We start from the raw sequence: 11896 nt of genomic DNA, 5'->3' as shown, positions 1-11896 counted from the left end.
GCCTCTGGCCCGGTGGCGGGCGCGGGCGGGCCGGCCACGGGCCACCGCGGGCGTCGGTGGCGTGGCGATGTGGGCGCCTGGCAGAGTGAATCTGGTGACGCCACGTGGCGGCGGACACGTCGGGCGAACACGTCCGTCGGCGGGAAAATGTCCGGCGGACGGCGGGTGGAGACGGATCTAGGGTTTTCGGGGGGAGGAGAAGGAGAATTTCGGAGGGGGCTTTAAATAGGCATAGGAGGAGGTAGGAGAGTCCAAATGAGGTGCGGTTTTCGGCCACGCGATCGTGATCGAACGCTCTAGATGATGGAGAGGGTTTTGGTGGGTTTTGGGCCAACTTGGAGGGGTGTTGGGCTGCAACACACACGAGGCCTTTTCAGTCCCTCAGTTAACCGTTGGAGTATCAAACGAAGTCCAAATGGTACGAAACTTGACAGGCGGTCTACCCGTAGTAAACCAAGGCCGCTTGGCAAGTCTTGGTCCAATCCGGAAATGTTTAATCCCCACTCATGAAAGAAAGGTAGAAATGACCATCGGAGGAGAACGAAGCGCCGGAATGCAAAACGAACAACAGGGAAAAAGCTCAAATGCATGAGATGAACACGTATGCAAATGCAATGCACATGATGACATGATATGAGATGCATGACAACGACAACAACACACGGAGACAAAAACCCGAACCCGAGAAAATAAAATAACTTAACGCCGGAAACGGCAAGAGTTGGAGTACATATTGGGAAAATCATATCTGGGGTGTTACAACCGCCTTGTGTGAGATACTCTGAAGAGAGACAAACCCCGACAGGCAGGCTCCACTGTATATAGTGGAGCGGACTACCTTTTTCTCCATAAAAAGAGTTTTATATTCGGTGTATGTGCCATTGAGCGTTATAACTTTATTTGAAAATAACGCGCCAATGCATCAAGTCGAAATTTGTTTCGTGCACACGTGGTACACGACCTCCGTAGGTAAATTACCACTACATGCGCTCAAATTAGCACGTGAGCTGCCATTTCGTACAAAAATGAGCTCCACCGTGTACCCTTACGGGTGTGGCTGGGCACGAAGCATGAGTGCGTGCACCTATTCTCTTCGTGTACGTACACCACCTATGTGGGGTTGTGTGAGAGAGATACAAACGTAGAGAGATATATTGTGTGTGGGCTCGTGAGTGTTTGGGGGCGTGAGAGATAGACAGGGAATATGTGTCGATGATATTTCAATCAAAAAATGTAACATATGCAATATGTGTGAAATAGAGGCCTGGATATATCATATATAGAGGGGGCGATCCACGAGAAGAGCGTGGAGGTATCATCGGCTTGAGGTATCCATGGCATTGAAGAGAGGGATGGCGTGTGTGTGTGCGCGCGCGATCGATAAAGAGTGCCGTCAAATTTGTGTGTGCCCACGTCAAAGATATAGGATGGCTGGCCTACCGGAACGTGAGAGGAGACATGTGTAGTTTGTCTCTGTGGCATGGATACCTACCTACAACACTCGACTATCGGTGTGGGGGATGGGGGGAGAGACCTAACTATAGAGGTACAATGACTGGTATATGTGTGGAGGAGGAGAGAGACCTACCTTATGTATTGAGGGAGATCGATCGACATCCATGCATATGTGTAGGAGAGGAATCGGGCTGGGAGAGAGATAGATCTAGAGTGTCGGAGGGGTTGGTGGTGGAGTTGCTTCTAACAAATGGTGGGAGAGGCTTGCTAGACAAACGGAGGGTACACCTACAATATGAATAAGAGAAGGGATGCCTGCCTGTCTGTACACGTGCGTGTGAGAGATGGTGCTACCTCTTGAGCACTGCGTTGGTTTTCCCTAAAGAGGAAGGGATGATGCAGCAAAGTAACATAAGTATTTCCCTCAGTTTTTGAGAACCCAGGTATCAATCCAGTAGGAGGCTACGCGCGAGTCCCTCGTACCTGCACAAAACAAATAAATCCTCACAACCAACACGAATAGGGGTTGTCAATCCCTACACGGCCACTTACGAGAGTGAGATCTGATAGATATAATAAGATAATATTTTTGGTATTTTTGTGATAAAGATGCAAAGTAAAATAAAGGTAAAGTAAAGAGCAAAGGAAATAACTAAGTAGTAGGAGATTAATATGATAAAGATAGACTCGGGGGCCATAGGTTTCACTAGTGGCTTCTCTCGAGAGCATAGGTATTCTATGGTGGGTGAACAAATTACTGTTGAGCAATTGACAAAATTGAGCATAGTTATGAGAATATCTAGGTATGATCATGTATATAGGCATCACGTCCGAGACAAGTAGACCGACTCCTGCCTGCATCTACTACTATTACTCCACTCATCGACCGCTATCCAGCATGCATCTAGAGTATTAAGTTAAAAATAGAGTAACACCTTAAGCAAAATGACATGATGTAGAGGGATACACTCATGCAATATGATGAAAACCCCATCTTGTTATCCTCAATGGCAACAATACAATACGTGCCTTGCTGCCCCTACTGTCACTTGGAAAGGACACCGCAAGATTGAACCTAAAGCTAAACACTTCCCCATTGCAAGAAAGATCAATATAGTAGGCCAAACCAAACTGATAATTCGAAGAGACTTGAAAAGATAACCAATCATACATAAAAGAATTCAGAGAAGATTCAAATATTGTTCATAGATAGACTTGATCATAAACCCAAAATTCATCGGTCTCAACAAACACATCACAAAAAGAAGATTACATCGAATAGTTCTCCACAAGAGAGGGTGAGAACATTGTATTGAGATCCAAAAAGAGAGAAGAAGCCATCTAGCTAATAACTATGGACCCGTAGGTCTGAGGTAAACTACTCACACTTCATCGGAGGGGCTATGGTGTTGATGTACAAGCCCTCCGTGATCGATGCCCCCTCTGGCGGAGCTCCGGAACAGGCCCCAAGATGGGATCTTGTGGATACAGAAAGTTGCGGTGGTGGAATTAAGTTTTTGGCTCCGTATCTGATCGTTTGGGGTACGTAGGTATATATAGGGGGAAGGAGTACGTCGGTGGAGCAACAGGGGGCCCACAAGGGTGGAGGGCGCGCCTGGTGGGGGCGGGTGCGCCCCCTACCTCGTGGCCTCCTCTTTTGTGTCTTGACGTAGGGTCCAAGTCTCCTAGGTCTTGTTTGTTGAGAAAATCACGTTCCAGAAGGTTTCATTCTGTTTGGACTCCGTTTGGTATTCCTTTTCTTCGAAACCCTAAAACAGGCAAAAAAGAGCAATTTTGGGCTGGGCCTCCGGTTAATAGGTTAGTCCCAAAAATAATATAAAAGTGGATAATAAACCCAATAATGTCCAAAACAGTAGATAATATAACATGGAGCAATTAAAAATTATAGATACGTTGGAGACGTATCAAGCATCCCCAAGCTTAATTCTCGCTCGTCCTCGAGTAGGTAAATGATAAAAACAGAATTTTTGGTGCGGAGTGCTACTTGGCATAATTTTAATGTAATTCTTCTTAATTGTGGTATGAATATTCAGATCCGAAAGATTCAAGATAAAAGTTTAATATTGACATAAAAATAATAATACTTCAAGCATACTAACAAAGCAATTATGTCTTCTCAAAATAACATGGCCAAAGAAAGTTATCCCTACAAAATCATATAGTCTGGTATGCTCCATCTTCACCACCTAAAATATTTAAATCATGCACAACCCCGATGTCAAGCCAAGAAATTGTTTCATACTTTTGGTGTTCTCTTTAACTTTTTCAATCTTCATGCAATACATGAGTGTGAGCCATGGATATAGCACTATAGGTGGAATAGAATGGTGGTTGTGGGGAAGACAAAAAAGGGGGAAGATAGTCTCACATCAACTAGGCATATCAACGGGCTATGGAGATGCCCATCAATAGATATCAATGTGAGTGAGTAGGGATTTCCATGCAATGGATGCACTAGAGCTATAGGTATATGAAATCTCAAAAAGAAACTAAGTGGGTGTGCATCCAACTTGCTTGCTCATGAAGACCTAGGGCAATTTGAGGAAGCCCATCATTGGAATATACAAGCCAAGTTCTATAATGAAAAATTCCCACTAGTATATGAAAGTGACGAAATGAGAGACTCTCTACTATGAATATCATGGTGCTACTTTGAAGCACAAGTGTGGCCAAAGGATAGTAGCATTGTCCCTTCTCTCTTTTTCTCTCATTTTTTATTTGGGCCTTTTCTCTTTTTTATGGTCTCTTTTTTATTTTTTTATTTTTAGTCCGGAGTCTCATCCCGACTTGTGGGGGAATCATAGTCTCCATCATCCTTTCCTCACTGGGACAATGCTCTAATAATGATGATCATCACACTTTTATTTTTCTTACAACTCGATACTTAGAACAAAATATGACTCTATATGAATGCCTCCAGTGGTGTACCAGGATATGCAATGACTCATGAGTGACATGTATGAAAGAATTATGAACGGTGGCTTTGCCACAAATACGATGTTGACTACATGATCATGCTAAGCAATATGACAATGATGGAGTGTGTCATAATAAACGGAACGGTGGAAAGTTGCATGGAAATATATCTCTGAATGGCTATGGAAATGCCATAATAGGTAGGTATGGTGGCTGTTTTGAGGAAGGTATATGGTGGGTGTATGATACCGGCGAAAGGTGTGCGGTATTAAAGAGCCTAGCAAAGGTGGAAGGGTGAGAAAAGTGTGTATAATCCATGGACTCAACATTAGTCATAAAGAACTCATATAATTATTGCAAAAATCTACAGGTTATCAAAGCAAAGTATTACGCGCATGCTCCCAGGGGTATAGATTGGTAGGAAAAGACCATCGCTCGTCCCCGACCGCCACTCATAAGGAAGACAATCAAAAAAATAAATCATGATCCGACTTCATCACATAACGGTTCGCCATACATGCATGCTACGGGAATCACAAACTTTAACACAAGTATTCTTCAAATTCACAACTACTCTACTAGCACAACTTTAATATCGCCATCTTCATATCTCAAAACAATTATCAAGCATCGAACTTCTCATAGTATTCAACACACTCATAAGAAAGTTTTATTATTAATCTTGTATACCAAGCATATTGGGATTTTAAACAAATTACCATGCTATTTAAGACTCCCAAAATAATCTAAGTGAAGCATGAGAGATCAATAGTTTCTATAAAACAAATCCACCACCGTGCTCTAAATATATAAGTGAAGTACTAGAGCAAAACTATATAACTCAAAAGATATAAGCGAAGCACATAGAGTATTCTAACAAATTCCAAATCATGTATGGCTATCTAAAAAGGTGTGTACAGAAAGGATGATTGTGGTAAACTAAAAATTAAAGACTCAAGTCATACAAGACGCTCCAAGCAAAACACATATCATGTGGCGAATAAAAATATAGCTCCAAGTAAAGTTACCGATAGAAGTAGACGAAAGAGGGGATGCCTTCCGGGGCATCCCCAAGCTTTGGCTTTTAGGTTTCCTTAGATTATCTTGGGGGTGCCATGGGCATCCCCAAGCTTAGGCTCTGGCCGCTCCTTGTTCCATAATCCATCAAATCTTTACCCAAAACTTGAAAACTTCACAACACAAAGCTCAAAGTAGAAAATCTCGTGAGCTCTGCTAGTGAAAGAAAACAAAAGACCACTTCAAGGTTCTGTAATGAAATCATTCTTTATTTATATTGGTGTTATACCTACTGTATTCCAACTTCTCTATGGTTTATAAACTATTTTACTAGCCATAGATTCATCAAAATAAGCAAACAACACACGAAAAACAGAATCTGTCAAAAACAGAACAGTCTGTAGTAATCTGTAGCTAGCGCAAGATCTGGAAACCCAAAAATTCTAAAATAAATTGCTTGACGTGAGGAATTTATCTATTAATCATGCAAAAATAATTAACTAAATAGCACTTTCCGACTAAAAATGGCAGCAGTTCTTGTGAGCGCTAAAGTTTCTGTTTTTTACAGCAAGTGTAACAAGAATTTCCCCAAGTCTTCCCAATGGTTCTACTTCGCACAAACACTAATTAAACACAAAAAAACACAACCAAAACAGAGGCTGGATAAATTATTTATTACTAAACAGGAGAAAAAAGTGAGGAATAAAAATAAAATTGGGTTGCCTCCCAACAAGCGCTATCGTTTAATGCCCCTAGATAGGCATAACAAGCAATGATAGATCAAGGTATTGCCATCTTTGGTAGGCAATCCATAAGTGGCTCTCATGATAGATTCATAAGGCCTTGTTCGGTTGAGGCGGTTTTGGAAGGGGATTGGCAGGGATTGAGGGGGATTAGATCCCCTGCAAGTCAAAATCCCCTCCAATCCACTCCAATCCTCTTGAGAGGAGGTTTAAACGAACAAGGCCTAAGGTAATTTAATTTTCTTTCTAGGGAAGTGTTCCATGCCTTCCCTTAATGGAAATTGGAATCTAATATTTCCTTCCTTCATATCAATAATTGCACCAATCATTCTAAGGAAAGGTCTACCAAGAATAATAGGACATGAAGGATTGCGATCTATGTCAAGAACAATAAAATCTACGAGCACATAATTCCTATTTGCAACAATAAGAACATCATTAATTCTTCGCATAGGTTTCTTAATAGTGGAATCCGCAAGGTGCGAGTTTAAAGAGCAATCATCAAAATCACGGAAACCTAACAAATCACACAAGTCTTTGGAATCGTGGAAACACTAGCACCCAAATCACATAAAGCATAGCATTCATGATCTTTAATTTTGATTTTAATAGTTGGTTCCCACTCATCATAAAGCTTTCTAGGGATAGAAACTTCCAATTCAAGTTTTTCTTCATAAGATTGCATCAAGGCATCAACGATATGTTTAGTAAATGCTTTATTTTGACTATAAGCATGAGGAGAATTTAGCACGGATTGTAACAAGGAAATACAATCAATCAAAAAGCAATTTTCATAGTTAAATTCCTTGAAATCCATAATAGTGGGTTTAGCAACATCTAGGGTTTTAATTTCTTCAATCCCACTTTTATCAATTTTAGCATCAAGATCAAAAAAATCTGAATTCTTGGAACGCCTTCTAGGTAAAGGTGGATCATATTTAGTCCCATCATTATCAAGATTCATATTGCAAAACAAAGATTTAATAGGGGACACATCAATAACTTTTAGATCTTCATCATTATTTTCATAGCAATCTGGTTTAGCGGCCATCCTATTAACTAAGGTGGCCTGCTTATCCGAAATTTCAGCAGTCAATTTCTCAAGACGAGCAATCTGGGATCTTAAACCATCGAATTCTTTAGACATATAATCAAGCTCTTTATTCATAAAACTCATAAAACTTTTCTATTCCTTAAGCTCGTTTCTGAAGAAACTATTATGTTGAAATTGCAAAACCATAAAACTCCTGACATTGCTTTCGACCTCTTCTAACCTTTTAAGTTGGACATCACCAAATTTAGGTAGAGCTATAGAGGCAAGCAAGCAAACTAACACACAAGCAAACAAAAAGCAAACGGGCAAAAAGAGGCAAATAGAGAAAGAGATGGAGGATAGAGAGAGAGGGCGAATAAAACGGCAAGGGTGAAGTGCGGGAGAGGAAAATGAGAGGCAAATGGCAAATAATGTAATGCGGGAGATAAGGGTATGTGATGGATACTTGGTATGTTGACTTTTGCGTAGACCTCCACGGCAACGGCGCCAAAAATGGCTCGTTGTCGGGAGTCAAATCTTGACTTGCGCCAACCTCCCCGGCAACGGCGCGAGAAATCCTTCTTGCTACCTCTTGAGCACTGCGTTGGTTTTCCCCGAAGAGGAAGGGATGATGCAGCAAAGTAACGTAAATATTTCCCTCAGTTTTTGAGAACCAAGGTATCAATCCAGTAGGAGGCTACGCACGAGTCCCTCGTACCTGCACAAAACAAATAAATCCTCGCAACCAACGCGAATAGGGGTTGTCAATCCCTACACGGCCACTTACGAGAGTGAGATCTGATAGATATGATAAGATAATATTTTTGGTATTTTTGTGATAAAGATGCAAAGTAAAATAAAGGCAAAGTAAAGAGCAAAGGAAATAACTAAGTAGTAGGAGATTAATATGATAAAGATAGACCCGGGGGCCATAGGTTTCACTAGTGGCTTCTCTCGAGAGCATAGGTATTCTACGGTGGGTGAACAAATTACTGTTGAGCAATTGACAGAATTGGGCATAGTTATGAGAATATCTAGGTATTATTGTTGGAAATATGCCCTAGAGGCAATAATAAATTAGTTATTATTATATTTCCTTGTTCATGATAATCGTTTATTATCCATGCTAGAATTGTATTGATAGGAAACTCAGATACATGTGTGGATACATAGACAACACCATGTCCCTAGTAAGCCTCTAGTTGGCTAGCTTGTTGATCAATAGATGGTTACGGTTTCCTGACCATGGACATTGGATGTCATTGATAACGGGATCACATCATTAGAAGAATGATGTGATGGACAAGACCCAATCCTAAGCATAGCACAAGATCGTGTAGTTCGCATGCTAAAGCTTTTCTAATGTCAAGTATCATTTCCTTAGACCATGAGATTGTGCAACTCCCGGATACCGTAGGAATACTTTGGGTGTGCCAAACATCACAACGTAACTGGGTGGCTATAAAGGTGCACTACGGGTATCTCCAAAAGTGTCTGTTGGGTTGGCACGAATTGAGACTGGGATTTGTCACACCATATCTCCGAAAATGATGTAAACTACTCACACTTCATCGAGGGGCTATGGTGTTGATGTAGAAGCCCTCCGTGATCGATGCCCCCTTCGGCGGAACTTTGGAACAGGCCCCAAGATGGGATCTCATGGATACAGAAAGTTGCGGCGGTGGAATTAGGTTTTTGGCTCCGTATCTGATTGTTTGGGGGTACGTAGCTATATATAGGAGGAAGGAGTATGTCGGTGGAGCAATAGGGGGGCCACAAGGGTGGAGGGTGCGCCTGGTGGGGGCGGGCGCGCCCCCCTACCTCGTGGCCTCCTCTTTTGTGTCTTGACGTAGGGTCCAAGTCTCCCGGGTCTTGTTTGTTGAGAAAATCATGTTCCCAAAGGTTTCATTCCGCTTGGACACCGTTTGGTATTCCTTTTCTTCGAAACCCTAAAACAGGAAAAAAACAGCAATTCTGGGCTGGGACTCCGGTTAATAGTTTAGTCCCAAATAATATAAAAGTGGATAATAAAGCCCAATAATGTCCAAAACAGTAGATAATATAGCATGGAGCAATCAAAAATTATAGATACGTTGGAGACGTATCAGATGGTCAGGAGGCATGCACGAATGATGAGAGGGGACGATATGGCTATGGTAAGCAGACGTAACTACATAGGAAGATCAATCGTCCTTTGTCAAAGAAAGGGGAGACGTACGTCGATCGATGTGTGGGGAAAATAGTTAAAGTTGGCCTAGGTATATGTAGGGAGATCGATCGGTATACATGCATGTATGTGTTAGAAGCAAATAAGGCCCGGAGAGAAGGATAGAGAGAGAGGGATGCAGCTAGGAGGTGGTGCGAGAGGCATACTATATCGAGGGGGAAGGAGTGTGCGAGTACGAGATCGATGAAAAGAGGGGCAGGAGTGAGGCATGGACTGTGAGAAGAGAAGAAGGAAAGCTTGTGTTTGTGCTAGGCACACCTGGCTAGAGAGGCATATCGATCGATGTGTGCCGTAAAGAAGGAGCTGGGGGGCCTACACACACCGTGGGTGAACGACCTAAAGTGAAAAGATGAATTTGCGAGATGGAGCTAGATAATGTTGAGGGAGGGTGAGAGGGAGGCGGGCGTGTGTATACACGAGAGAAAGTTAGTGCGCTACAAAGATAAGAGGATTGTGTGGGTGTGAAAGACGAATAGAGATCATAATTCATTATAAAAAGTGAATTAGGATATTTGAAGAATTTATCATAGTGTTTTAAGCCGATGCATGCGTGAATATATATAACGGTGATACGCATGGTGTGGTTATGAACATGTTATATAAAAAACAGAGTTGGTGATGATGGTGTGCCTGCCATCCTGCAATATAGGCCGTTCGATTTATATTTGATGGATAGTAAGGAAATTATGGCAATTTTGAAAAAATATACCCACACCGCTCTCCACATTTGCAAATAAGGCCTTCCCTCGATCATCTTGATGTTTCGTGCAACGCATGGGCATCTTGCTAGTACTACATATAATATATAGAACATTGATTATAATTTGGGATAATGTGTGGCTTTTGCATCTCAGGGCTAAATACTTGTCATAATGTAGGGGGCGGGGCACTATACTTTGTGTGATAAACACAGTGTACGTATGGAACATGGTTTAGATTATGAATATCTAGTTAGTACATCAAATGTACTATTATTTTGGAATCAACATAGTGTATTCAAAAAACTGAATTCGAGTTCATATACTACACATAGTTCATATCTATCTCTCTATATAGTAATTATGTGGTGTGCTGTTAAGGTAATACACGAATGATGGTTGAAGTTGGCAACAATCATGATTGTAGATTCTTATTCAAATAGACAAACAAACTCAAATTTAGTTCAAATTGCAGCGGTAGTATAGACATTTGGAATGCACTAAAATGTTGGTATGAGTAGGTTACATGCATTATACAGCCAGCGAAAAAAATTAATTGGACATAACATGGATTCATACTCTGTTTTGAATAGCATTTGTATAGTAAAACGGGACAAGACTCTCTCTTTGTGTAGTGTGAATAGTTTTATTTTTTTTGTTTTTTTCATTGAGGGAAGTGCGAATTGAGTTGGTATGTACAATATTACATGTTAGGCTTGTCCGTAAAATTCAACCTGCGCCTTGTTATATCCCGAAAATTCAGATATCATGCTCCCAAAACTCGCACCTTCACAACCCCCGCCTCGCTATCCCGAAATTACAACGCGCGTGAAAACTCCCTCCAGCTGCCAAATCCCGACACGCGAAATCCCCCTTCTAACCTGAGCCGAAAGGGCCGCTAGTTCAAATCGGTGGGGGTACTTTTGTAACACACCCTACATTTTGGACAAGCGCATCCCTAAGTCATGGTTCCGCCCCCTGCCCATCGCCTCCTTTTCGCCATTCGAAATACCAGGCAACCATAACCTCTCTGCTCCAGCCACGAAACCCCACCCTCCTCCGTCCGCCACCTCTCCACTACCCAGCTGGAGCCTCTTCCCCGAGGACATTGTCCACGGCAACAACTCGACGTCCCTCATCCACCTCCCTGGATGAGGATCCGTCGTCGATCTCATCGTCCCGCCGGTTCAGCCGGCCCGTCCTCCTCCTCCAAGGAGTTGCTCTGACGATCACCTCGTCTATCGCGGTTGCTCCATCCCCACAGTGCCGCCATAACCTGCTCCACCGAAACCGCAACATCCTCTCCGACTACTCGGATGAAGTCGAGGCCTACTCGGCGCCACCAAAGAGGTTGTACACTCATCGCACCTTATCCTTAACTTGACCTCCCGGCACCGATTGTGCTCCATCCCGCACCCCCATGGCACGGCTACCTCGAAGCTGGTGCCGCGGGCGACATCTCCACGACCGCTCTCCCCCAGTGCGAGGCCCTTCTGTGGCGGCGTCCGTACTAGCCGGATCTGCTGCTGCAGCTCCGGATCTCACTCACTCGCTCGCGCTGTTGCTGCTGCTCTGGCTCTCGCTCACTCTCTCGCGCTGCTGATCTTCTCCCCCCTCGCTCGTGCTGCTGCTCTAGTCTCCCCCTCACTCGTGCTGCTGCTCTGCTCCGATTTAGCTACACTTCAGTCGACTGAATTGACTTTTGGGTCAGTCAACTTTCAGGGGGTGGGGGCCGGAGTTAAGGATGAACCACCCACAGCGGGGAGGAGTGCTCGTTAAAGAGGTA

This window comes from Triticum dicoccoides, chromosome 7A (assembly GCF_002162155.2).
Source record: "Triticum dicoccoides isolate Atlit2015 ecotype Zavitan chromosome 7A, WEW_v2.0, whole genome shotgun sequence".
NCBI classification, from domain to species: domain Eukaryota; kingdom Viridiplantae; phylum Streptophyta; class Magnoliopsida; order Poales; family Poaceae; genus Triticum; species Triticum dicoccoides.
Note: the sequence above shows the minus strand (reverse complement) of the source record.